This window comes from Pinus tabuliformis, chromosome Q, assembly GCF_031772625.1.
Source record: "Pinus tabuliformis cultivar Carrire ecotype Pingquan chromosome Q, CPIR1, whole genome shotgun sequence".
Lineage (NCBI taxonomy): Eukaryota > Viridiplantae > Streptophyta > Pinopsida > Pinales > Pinaceae > Pinus > Pinus tabuliformis.
In genome coordinates, this window is record NC_142296.1 from 5,503,161 (window position 1) to 5,516,278 (window position 13,118).

General features: G+C 39.9%; 1 protein-coding gene across 3 annotated transcripts in view; it reads left to right on the forward strand.

Moving 5' to 3' along the window:
- The window catches only part of LOC149217998 (PHD finger protein ING1-like), a 280,739-nt gene that overhangs the window by 20,382 nt on the left and 247,239 nt on the right, over positions 1-13,118 (forward strand). The window contains exon 1 of one of the 3 annotated variants that reach the window (XM_089383719.1): positions 11,099-11,183. The exons of the other annotated variants lie outside the window; for them this stretch is intronic. The gene's annotated coding sequence lies outside the window, so the exon portion shown is untranslated. Of the gene's footprint in view, positions 1-11,098; positions 11,184-13,118 lie in introns of those variants that run through there. 3 annotated transcript variants of the gene reach the window in all.

A 13,118-nucleotide genomic window follows, 5' to 3' on the forward strand; every position in this document is an offset into this window, starting at 1 on the left:
TAGAACATAAATTAACTGAAGCGAGTAATAAGTTACAAGCAATGGCTCACTATGAATTTGGAGTCTGGACCATGACATGTCTGGGCTCAACTACAGGCAGGCAATAGTCGATGGCAGCTCATAAGGCCTCCTCCAACTCCAAGCAGCGACGGGTCATGACCTCCTCCAAGGCTCCAACAACATTGAACAAAATGGCAAATGGAATGAAAATAGGGTTTGGTCTAGGTGATATAGGTTAAGAGGGGGCGGGCTCGACTTTTCCAAATTATCCCAAGCAAAAAAACGAACTCCCGGTTTAACAGATCACGATTTTTTGTGATATGTTTCCGGATTTTGGAATATGATTCCAAAAATTTAAAAACCTCTGAAACTTTTTGAAACTCAGATCCTAATTTTCCAAAAAACTGAAACAACTTGGAAATGTTTCAATCGCGTTTCAATGGTGGGTCGTACCAATTTCGGTTTCCGAAACATTGAACGATGTTTCTGGGGTTGGGAGGGACGTTTCCCGTAACTTAGATATTAAGACTGCAGATGGAACATCACTTTTCGAATTAAAATTTGGACTCCACTGGTCCATATATAACCCTTGAGCCCCCATGAAATAAGGCCCACTTCTTAAGACCAGGTCTCAATCTGCCTTCTTTTTGAAGAAGAATGTAAAATACCTTTTTTTGCAAGAGGCCGAAGAGACAGAACCCTTGATCACAGGTTGCCAATTTTTTCCCACTCACAACCTCACACAACATGGGGAGGGCTAGATCCCCACGAACTGGTTGGCCAATTGCGGAGCTTGAGTTTTTGACTTAGGCGCAAATACCTCTGTAGAATTTCCTTGAAAATTCTGCACTGCTGTAGTGAACAATTCTGAAACTAAATTGTAACACCAAGACACAAAATTTCTCTACTCTTTTGCAGTGGAATAGAACAAAATTAAAAACACATTCATTTAATACAATAACACAGAATTTTCTAGGGAACCCAATTGGGAAAACCCTCTGCTTGTTTGAGAATTTTTTTGATAGAAATTTGAGCAATAGATCTCTTACAATACAATTGTTTCAATCAGAAAACAATCTTGTTCTCCCTCTACTTGTCCTAAGCTTGAAACATCTTGTAAGAATCCTGATCTGCTTCCTAAATCCTTGCGCATAGGGAGCTCCTATTATTTAGGAATTAATTCCTAAATCCTAGCACAAATCCCAGGGAATTCTCTTCTATCAATCTGCGCACATGCTTCTTCTTAGTATGCCCTTCCCACACACAAGCCCCTGCACCCAAACTCATGCTCTCTATTGTCTTGTCTCACCAACTCATGCTCACAAAACAATGAATCAATTTTATGCCTTCGTCCTCCTTATAAGCTTTTCGTTCATGCTAAATCTGGCAAGTTTATTTTTGGAACTTGGTCTTGTGATTGACTAGTTAACTGACTCTAACTGATTCATGTTACTCGTCTTAGACACAAATAACCATTGAGACTTCTAACTCTCACTAAGGAGACAAACAATTGAGCCTCCAACTAACCGCATGAGTTAAACTGCTTCATGCACTCATCCTAATTTTTAGGAACTTGTCCTAATTTTTAGGGGCTCGTCCTAACTTTTAGTAATTCGTCCTAACTAATAGGAACTTGTGCATGCTAAGGAAAAGACTACTTGTGGTCTCTTTGACTAAGGCACAAGTTAAAGAAGACTTTCACTCACTACTTTTCAACACTCCCTCTTAGCGAGGAAGGTGCTTCTGGAAGAACCTCGGCCACCGGGATCCGTCTCCAACACTACCATGTTTTCCCCTGCTGCAACTACTCCCTCTAAACTAGAAGACTTCCCTGCTTTCTTCTGCGAAACCTGATTTGAAGACCTGTTCTTTGCCACAATGTGCTACAAGTCCATCACTTTAGTCATAAGTGCCATGTACCCTGTGTACCTCTGTGGCTGCTTCTTCTTGCTGAAGGTGATACTGGAAGATCTAACTCTCTCTTGATCTCCCTTAAACAAATCCTCTACCCACTTGATTCAAAGTCTCCCTATGTTGGGAGTCACTGACTAAGTGGATGCCTCCACTCGCCTTGGGCTATGCTCCTCATCATCTCGCTGGTCAGCGCAATTGCCAACTAGCTTAGACTCAAACTGAGATACTGGCTGAGGCTCCATTTTGAGAGCTCTATCTTGCTCTTGCTCAACCACCACTTCTCTACTTTGAGCTCTCCCTGCCTTTCTGCTCAATGGGTATTAATCTAACTGTGGGTGTAACTTCTAGAAGAAGACGAGGATCAAGCAGAAATGATGTTAGCCACTGATTAGCTTCTAATCTGGGCCATTGAATGTCAACATGAAGATTATTTAAGGAAGCTTGAGGGTCATTTGGAACATATACAAAGAGTTGATTAGTCAGATCGAATTGCTGAAGCTAGAGGCAATGCAGTGATCACACAGAGAGGGATAGAGGGAGTTTTGGCTGGAGGATCTTCTCCGGAGCCAAGAATACTTAGCGGAGAGGCAGAGAGACACACAGAGGAGGCAACGTAGACGCCAGAAAGGGTGACGCAGAGCCAAGAGGGTTCATGCAAGGCCCACACAGAGCAGCGTAGAAGCCTTCCACGTAGAGGTCCGAAATTTGCTGAGGAGGCTGACGTTGTGAGCCAAGAGGGCTGGAGTCAGCTCCTGAGAGCAAATTGATTCCCAACAGAGGTGACGTAGTGCCTTAGAGGCTGACGCAGGCCCACGTAGAGATAGCACAGAAGTAGATGGGACTCTTTGGTTCAACTGCCAGATCAGCCAGGATTTGCAGTGTAGAGTGAGTTAATCTCACTAATTTCTTCTATCGAGTGATATTATCTGTACTAGATTGCCAGCAAGGCATCTAGAGATTGTATTCAGACATAACTTTTGCTTAATAATACAAACCCTCAGATCTGTTGCATCGGTTTTACCGCATTGGGTTTTTCCGGGGATGTTTGTCTGAAAACAACTGTGTTATTTGTGTTGTATCTTTCTCTCTTATTTTCTTGTTTCGGCATATTATTTTAAATGGTGTAGGCTGCAATTATGTTTGTTGTAGGAAACTGCAAATAACTTGTTCATGTAAATCTAACAAGTAGGAGAAATATCATCAGTTGCTGCAATAGGGATTCCGGTTTAAGGGATCTTGACAATTTTCTCATGGATATGAGGAACTATATGATCTCTGACCCCTTTTAGAATAAACCTCCTTGCCTTGATATCATTCTTAGTATGCTGGGTCAACTGTTGGGGATCTTGTGGTGGTGGTATGACCTACTTCACAAATTCTCCCACCCTATCATCCTCCAAAACTATCATGATCCTCCCTTTAAACAATGATCTACTCTCAATCCTTGGTACCTCATCTTGCTTACCAAGAGACCTATCCAACACTTGCCCACTAACAACCTTGTAGTCCTTCGCAAGAAGCAGTACTTAGGGCCCTTCTGCCACCTCTCTAACAACCCTTCAACATATACACGAGCTGCCAACCAAATTTGTCTCAAAGGACTTCACCACCTAGCAATGCATCAGCATGAAAGAACAACAAGCACACCTCTGCAATGGATGACTTCCACTGCGTTAAATATCCTCGGCCTGTGCACCCAATCCTGAGATTTTTGCCCTTTGGTTAGGGCACTTGTACAACAATACACTAGCCCAAATCTCACATTCTAAACCTCTTTCAAAACTTGTGTAACCCTTCCTCTACAAGCCTTCCTTCACTGCGCTATAACTACGCCTAATACATGCTGCTTTACCAAGGTTATATAACTTCGTCCAGCTCCCATTTAGGGCTTCGACCTTCCTGTAAAAACCACAGAAATCTGCGGCCTGATGCATAAAGAATCACACAACAAAAGTGAGCACAAATCTGCCCTCAACCTTAGCCACCAACTGTCCAAACTCGACTTGTACCAAACACAAAAAAAAAACCCAAGAAACTTGGCTCCTTCCTTTGATGAGGCTCCTATAGGCTACAATTGCTTTGGAATTTCTTCTCCTATGATGCTAGCATTCAACTTGTGCTGGTCTTAATTCTGTACTCGCTCTGGTACCATGTAGAATTTCCCTGAAAATTCCACATTGCTGTAGTGAATAATTCTAAAACTAAATTGTAACAACACGACACCAAATTTCTCTACTCTTTTGCAGTGGAATAGAACATAATTAAAAACACATTCATACAATACAACAATACAAAATTTTCTAGGGAACCCAACTAAGAAAACTCTCTACTTGTTCGAGAATTTTATTGATATAAATTTGAGCAATAGATCTCTTACAATACAATTGTTTCTATCAGAAAACAATCTTGTTCTCCTCTACTTGTTCTAAGCTTGAAACACCTTGCAAGAACCCTGATCTGCTTCCTAAATCCTTGCGTATAGGGAGCTCCTATTATTTAGGAATTAATTCCTAAATCCTAGCGCAAATTCCAAGGAACTCTCTTCTATCAATCTGCGCAAAAGCTTCCCTTAGTATGCCCTTCCCACACATAAGCTCCTACACCCAAACTCGTGCTCTCTATTGTCTTGTCTAACCAATTCATGCTCACAAAACAATGAATCAATTCTATGCTTTTGTCCTCCTTATAAGATTTTCACTCATGCTAAATCTGGCAAGTGTATTTTTGGAACTTGGTCTTGACTAGTAAACTGAGTCTAATTGACTCATGTAACTTGTCCTAGCCACAAATAACCATTGAGACTTCTAACTCGCACTAAGAGACAAACAATTGAGCCTCCAACTAACCGCATGAGTTAAAATGCTTCATGCACTCATCCTAATTTTTATGTACTCGTCCTAACTTTTAGGAACTTGTCCTAACTTATAGGAACTTGTCCTAACTTATAGGAACTTGTGCATGCTAAGGGTATGACTACTTGTGGTCTCTTTTACTAAGGCACAAGTTAAAGAAAACCTTCACTTGCTACTTTTCAACAACCTCCACATTTGGGATTTCCTTCAATTTCTCGTTGAAATGAGAAAGTTTGCCATATGAAACTTTGGCCCATTCGCAACCAATGAGTTAAAGGCATCTACATCAGGAGTAGGCAGAGGGGGTGGGGGCGTAGAGCCCCCCAAACTTGTCATCGAGCCATTGAAAACACCAATGCGTAAAAAACCCTCAAAGTTACAAAGCTTCACCCTCAAAGCTTAGATGCTTTGCTCCCTTGCATACAACTTTTTTACATAATAATAATCGATAACTAATATTGAGCCACATTACAAGTTAGTAAGCTTTTTGTTCTAATGCCTTTTGAATTAAAGAAAGGCAGATACATGGTTTTGGTACAAGCAAGCCTTTCTTTAGGAAGCAACATATTTATGCCTGAGCAATTGGCCATTCAAAGCAAACCATGCCAATTAAAACAATAAAGCTTGAGGTCACTTGTATTTTAATTTATTGTATGGATAAGAATCTTGCTTTTGTTCATTCCATTCTAAATTCGAACCAATTATCTTTCATCCGGTTGAGAGTAGGTATTAACAACCCTTAATCATCTACATTGGATCAAAACGCTGTCCTATGTACAACCTCTCAATAACAATTTGAAAATAATAAAATTTATGATCTTTTTAGTTGGTTGGTAGGTGGAGGTGCTATTTTTTGTTGGTTGGTATATGGTGGTGATCTATTTTGTTGATTGGTATGTGGAAGTGACCACTTAGAAACCCTGGGAAGCTTTTGTTTGTCCAACAACATATTGAGCATTCCCCATCTAAAAAATGAAGAATGATATTTCAAATATAGTGGACTAAATAAACATCGCGCATTCTGTTGATATTTCACTTTTTTGGTGATTCACTAGAGATAATGAGAGAATTTAATGCAACCAACATAGGCCCAAAAATTACAATAAGTGAAAAATGAACCAACAATAGGGCAGTGCAACACTTGAAGCGAAACCAATCAAGATAATAAAAGATAATATAATTTTGTTAATGTTTGACAAATGACCACAAAAGTAGGTCAACGGGACTGAAGAGTACAACTAGTATGAATACAATGTGCGAATGCTAGTGCAACTCATAGAAAATGTTGAAATAATACAAAGAAAAAAATCTAGATAAGTATAAAATTCGAACATAGTATAAAATCGTGATAAGGGTACGATGATGCAAAACACTAATTGAGTTTGTCCAAGACTAGAAAGGTGGACAACCCAACTCAAGAACCTATCGAGAGAGAGAGAGAGAGGGAGATTGGGTGATGATGTCAATGATTCCCAAGTCTAATGGTCAATGGTGAGGGGGTGAATAGGGCATTGGCTCCCGTGGGAGTCTTTTGGAACCATCGAGGGGCCCGACTTCACGACCCTGGTTTGAGCGGGGAGGGGGGAGAGACGTACAAGTGAAGGATACTCCTAACATCCAAGGTCGAAAGAAGGAAACTTCAAATGGATCTTTGGTTGATCCTCTGGATATGGGAGGTGGTTTGATGGGTAGGGTGTGCTTTAGAGGAGGAGCACCACTGTACATAAAGAGAACCCAAGAATAAGTGCACTAGAAAGAGAAAGAAACTCAAGCATTAGAGAGAATGCAACACCTGATGATGCCCTTAGGCATTTCCCTTTTGTAAGAATGAAATGAATCACTTGAATGGGTGTAAATACTCAACTCAATGGTAGGTTGTTTTCCCCAATAGGGTTTTGAGCTTGGATGTGCATGGTTGACTTTAGTCAAACCTACAATCATTATTGGCAATTTATTGCTTGGGGTCCAAAATTTAAATTATGGACAATATTGGGGAAATTATCGGGAAACTTTAAAAAATACAAAATAATCATTTTTCTTTTTTTCAAAATGTAAACTTCTAAAACATCAACATTAAACAAACACATAATCACATAAAATGAAGATGAAACTACTATATAAAATGTATAAGATGTCCATTTCAAGTGGTACGTCAAACATCAATACTGAAATATGATATCTGTCTTGAGCCACAAGTCCTAATAAGATAAAAGAAAATCACATCAAAGCAAAAAAGTATATCTCATGAGATAATCATCATGAGTCATCTAGATACTATAAGCCTAATCATGGTGCACTAAAATATCAACGATTCCCTCTACCCCTTTTATGGGCAAAGGTTACTGATGTCATTCTTCCTCTAGAAGCAGTAGATGGACGTGTTGAACTTGAGCCGAAGGTGGAAGGTGAAGTGAGATGTATTTTGCCTCTTCCCCTAGTTGGCAGCCTTTGTGGAGGGGGTCGTTATGGCATTGGCGGCCACACATTTTCAATATCCTTACCCTTATCCAAATCTGTCTCTCCTACAAGTGGAGCATCCTCCTCCTCCTCCTCTGCCTCATCTTTCTCCTCAACTTGTTGCTCCAACTACTCAGGTGCCTCCTCCATGATAGGCCTCTTGGTCTCCACCCCCCATGGACTTGTGGTGTCAAGTGCCTCCAGTGAAATGACATCTTCTCGGGTATTTCGTTTATCTGCTTGACCCATAACCTAAGATGGTAGTAGACATAGACCATGTCATTGAGGTGTTGGACATCTAACCTACATGAGGGGCATTTTGTGATTAGATGATGATGTCTGATGGGCATATGCAATAAATTAAATTAATGAATTTATAAAAAAAATTAAATTTAAATTGAAAATTTCTAACTTGTGCTTCTTGGAGTGTACCTTTTCAAAGACACTCTAATTGCGCTCACACTCTAAAGAGCTGCATGTTTGATTTAGCAACCGAATGGCGAGTTTTTGCAACTCTGGGACTCTTCTACCAAAGTTTGCCCGCCAAATATCTACAACAAATAATGGAAAGGATTCAAATTTCCTAGGAATGACAATGAGTTATATTTCAAATTTCCATTAAGTAACAAATGTCAAATATTAACATAGAAAGGAAACACATTGAAATTTGAAAGTTTGAAAGTTGAAATAAATTTTACTTGTAGCTTACCTGGCATCCTAGTGGTCGTGTCTTGGATAGCCATATGATACCCAAATGTCCCATAACTCAACTAATACCTCAAGTTGTTTGGAAATGTCGTTACATTCAATGGAAGTCAACACCATCCTCTGAATACATTGGTAAAATCCATCCATAACCTCTACATCAAACCTAAATCCACATGCATAAGAGTGTAGGGTTGAGGTAGAGCCCTGCTGCATGACTCTTATGATGGAGAGTGTTGTTCCATCGCTCATCAATCACATCCCATATCTCATTTCGTCTAGTGAATCCATCTCTCCCCTTGTCTTCAGTACCGATGGATAGCTTCGTTGGCCCATCCATGGCCTCATACAAGTAGCCCATCGCTGGCTTCTCACCATCAACCAAGCAAGGACATTTACTAAAGGTTCATTGATAGCATGCAACTCCATTCCCATCCAAAAAACTTGGATTGTGTCTCACAAGTTGGGCTATGGCTTGCCCATCCACTTTAGTGCTATATACACAAGCGTTCCACACATCTAAGAGAAACCTCCTCAGCAACTCCAACATCGAATTGTGTAATAATCTAGGGAAATTTTCTGCCCTAGGTTTCTTAAGCAACGAGGGTTTTTCCACAAAATTCTTTTCCAGAGAATGAAACAACTATTCTAGCGTAAATACAATTATCAATAAACAGTCCTGCTTTTCACTGTTCAGTAATATGGGAAAACATACAGTGCAAGGCTATTGTTTAAGCATTCAATAATACAACAGTATTAATATAATCCGAATTAACTGCCTAGATAAATCCAATCGGTTTCAGTACAATTTCCAAATAATTTGAATCTAAATTCTGAATTCCACAGAGCTTGACAACTGTTCACTATATCCTATCACCTAATCCAGGCTACACTATGCTACTTTGTGCGATTATGACCAGAGAAACTGGCTAACCTCAAGACGAGCCCTTGTCCTGCTACAGGGGCTGTCCGCAATGCGTCTTTAGCTCACAATTGGGATGCGCATTGCCTCAGGAAGATAGCGAGGTGTATGAAGGGATAACTGAACTCAGATCTTCTCTTAAGTTTTTAGGACTTCTCCAAAATCTGTCCTTAGGTCTCCTGTTCAGGGATTTCGGGCCTGTTCCAGAGCTCTGTCTATCCTTAATGAGGGCTCGGACTAGCCTGAAAGGGCTCTGTTCATACTCAAACACTTGTGGATAACCACAGAATGGCTGCCAATGAATCCGCCCCATAGTTTCGGCCTCAGAATTCTGTAGAAGGTGACGTTCAACTCCAGAAGAATTTTGGCCCACTTCAGAAGGTTTCCTCCTCTGCCACAGGGTGACTTCACTAGGTTTTGGGCCTCAGAACTTCGATCTGATCGAGGAGTTTTGCCTTAGAAAGTTTTGGCCATCTTTACGTGATTTGATTTTCCTTGCCACAAAATACTTCACTGCTCCTTCAGATAATTAAATCCCTATTGCTAGAACAAAGAAAAGTGACTAGGTAGGGTGGGATCATCTCCACTGAAGCTAGTCCAAGGAGAAAAGGGGTCTTAAAATCCTCAGACCCTCAGGCTCAAAGAAAAACAGAGACAAATAATCCAATTCGATGATGCCCAATTCAATCTAACCCTCTTGTATTTATAGATTTCCTTGAGGTGATTTTTGTCCTTAATTAATTGAGTGAGGTTCACAACAAACCCCAACTTTGGGCTTTTTGCCCCAGCTGCCTCAAACATTGTGTCTTTTGGGGTTTTCTTCTTTATCAAGGACTATAGCCCACGGGGGTTGATAGGCTAGTTCATCCCTTGGGCCAATTAATCCCTTGGGGGCATTACAGTCCCCCCTTCCCGACATTGGTTGCCCTCAAGCAATGACAAGTTCTGTTGCTGCTGACTTTGTTCTCCTTCTTTGATATTAGAAATCAGATCAGGTAGATGTTCAGCCATTTTGATGGCTCCTTGAAATTCATGCTCCTTATAACCATGTTGACCATAGGTTGCCCAATGTTCTTTAGCAGTGTTCTTGACGAATTCCAATCTTTCACCAATTCTTTTATCTTTATTTGTATGAGTGATAAGTGAAAGCCAATCTAAGAGCCTAAGACAGCCTAGATTTCATCCTTCTCATGATTGTGATCAGTACGAGTCTTGATACTGCCCTTCCCACATAGTGACAGTCTCTCAGCATCCATGAGATTGCTAACAGCTCCAATTTCTGGTGCATCTATTCTATACATAATATTTACCAACCCTTTAGCAGGTGTTAGGTTGGGGTCTGGATGTCCAATCCCAAAGTCCAGGCATCCACCCTTAACTTTGCTTCCAGCTCTGCACAGACCATGTCTGTCTCGCCAGTCTTCCCAAGCCCATCAAAATAGCCTCTATTAATAAACCCACTTAGCAATGGGTTATAGGTGTAGGTCCATGGGTCACTGCCTTTTCCAATCATGTATGAAAATAACGTGCAAGCTATGTTTATCTTCCCTTGTTTTGAAAAGAAAGACATGTAAGTGTTAAACATATCATGATTGAAAATATTTGTTCTTCTACCTTGTATTCTCCTTCCCTTGAATACCAAGAAGCTAGGATAAGCTTCAAAATTGCAATTTTTTTTCTTTTATAATTTTCTGAAATACCTTGTTTAACAGCATAATCTGTAGTGCCACTTGGAATGTAATAAGTGCATGTATTCCTGTTCCTATTGTGCAAACCTTCTTTCGCATCAACATTGTTTCTATTGCTAACAGACATATCTGAAGAAAATCTGGTAGCAAACTCTCTTCTGTTTGTCCCCTCTTGATTATCCTCACCTGTTGCTCTTCCAAAACTTAAATCTTTGGGTCCATGGTTTTCAACAATACAATCTTCCATTTGTGTCTTTGTACCAAACATATGATTAATAAGGATGAAATTTTCACTTTCTTTCCTTTTGTCTTTTGGCACAAATTTGAAAATTTCTGAGAATAAAAGTTGTCAAAATTTTCGTTATTATTTACAAGTATTGAAGTTTGGTTTTTTGCTTCCTCTTTCCTAGTTTTCGTTATTTCCTCCATCTCAGCAGTCCATCTAACAATGTTAGGGACAATAGTGCTATCTCCTATGTGTTTCATAAGCTGATGTGCCCATCTTGTTTGCCAGACTCACGAAGTGTAATCAACAGGGATGCTATTGTTGCAATGTCATGCACCAGACCTCTGGGTTCCATTTCCTCTAATACTACTAGAGTCCTCATCTCTCCTCATCGTGCCGAAATACAAGATCATAATGCTGTATGTGACAGCACCTCAACTATTCTTCAGATGGTGGTAGAATTCTGAACTGATCTGCATGGCACCTTTAAATGAAGAAGCCTTGATGGATAGAGTAATCATTTCCTGCATGTGACCCTTTTCTGATGACATTGGGAGCTGGTTCTGTCATTGCCATGGTTTTGTTGCCAGTGAGGTTTGCAATATGTAGATAAGGAAGTATCCTTCTAACACAAGCCCTTGCTTTACAGACTGCAAAGGGTGCACAACTAATACAATATTTGTTCAAAGCTTTTGTTTGTACCAGTCCCATTAAATTTGGGTTCCAATTTTGTTACCTGTGTGCCTTGGTATTTTTTTTAAGCACAGGGGCTTCTTACTTGGGCTGTGACTAGTCTCACAAATCATAGTTCTCTGAGTCTCTTGATCCTTTCCACAATCAGATTCTGGCACGTTGTTGTGAATATTATCGTCTTCTTTTCACCCTTTTGTGTCAACCACTGCATTCCCTCTTCTGCATCTCACACTATTTCTTTCTTCAATATGGCCCTTTGGATGTTCTATTAACAAAACCCCTTCCTGATGTTGTTCACAGAATTTGGTCCTGGGGAATTCACAATCATGCTTCCTTTCCCCTGAATCACCGTCCATGCAGTGATTCTGCTTTTGCTGCCCTGTATCATCCACATACTCTATAACTGCTAATTGATCTGAAGCAGAGATTTCAATATTATCACCACTGCAGAATTTAATGACAGCCATAGTTATATCAACATTGTGAAATCCTTCGTCAACTTCCCTATTACAATCACATTTGCATACACTCCTGTCACTTCCAAGGGTGGGAGCAACAACATTACAAAAATTTCCATCACTTGGAAAAATAGCATGAGTCAGTTTAGTATTAGTCATATCAATATTTGGTCCATTGTCAGTAGTGCTAGAAGCTGGGTCAGAACCTGTGCCACCTTTTTGAACCTTGGTGCCATTGCAAACTTCAATATTCTTCTCCCTGCGATTAGATTTACTTCTTTCATCTTCATTGGTGATATAGTTACCTCTCACCTTAAGAGTTTTATATGGGGCATTTACTGACTTTGCTGGTGATGATGTCATAAGTACCTGTGCCCTTAGAGGCATTGTCCTTTCTTAAATAGGTTTTTCTTTATTTTTTCAGAGGATATAGCCATGACCAATCATTTGGGCATGCCTTTGTCCCTGCTTCAGCTTCTCTTATACTATGTTTTTCTGTCTTGGGCTCACCTGATCTGTTTTTCCTACAACTAGCCCAAAATTCGTTTCATTTCCTTATGCCTGCTTTATGCTGCACGCTCTTATCATCAAGTTCAAGAGATTGATCTCTTTTATTTAAAGAAGTGTATAGCCACGTACACTTCCCTGTGTAATTTTTTGCCCTAGGTTTCGTAAGCAACTAGGGTTTTCCCACAATCCTTTTCCAGAGAATGAAACAACTATTCCAGTGTAAATACAATCTTCAATAAACAGCCCTGCTTTTCAAGAATACGGCAAAACATACAGTGCAAGGCTATTGTTTAAGAATCAACAATATAACAGTATTAATATAATCCGAAATCAATTTCCTAGATACATTCAATTGGTTCCAGTACAATTTCCAAACAATTGGAATCTAAATTCTGAATTCCACAGAGCTTGACAACTGTTCACTATATCCTATCACCTAATTCAGGCTACACTATGCTACTTTGTGTGATTTTGACCACAGAATGTTTATTTTTCCTTGGCAATTCAGAATCAATTCTATGTCTAAAACTAGATCACAAACACACTAAAATGCCACAGCACCAAACACTTTGCACAGCAGAAAATGTACAGCAGTGAATCAATGAAGTACACAAAAATTTACACAACCCAAAACTTGCTTGTATTACAATTTAATACAACAAACATAGGGTTCCCGTAACAGGGATCATGGAC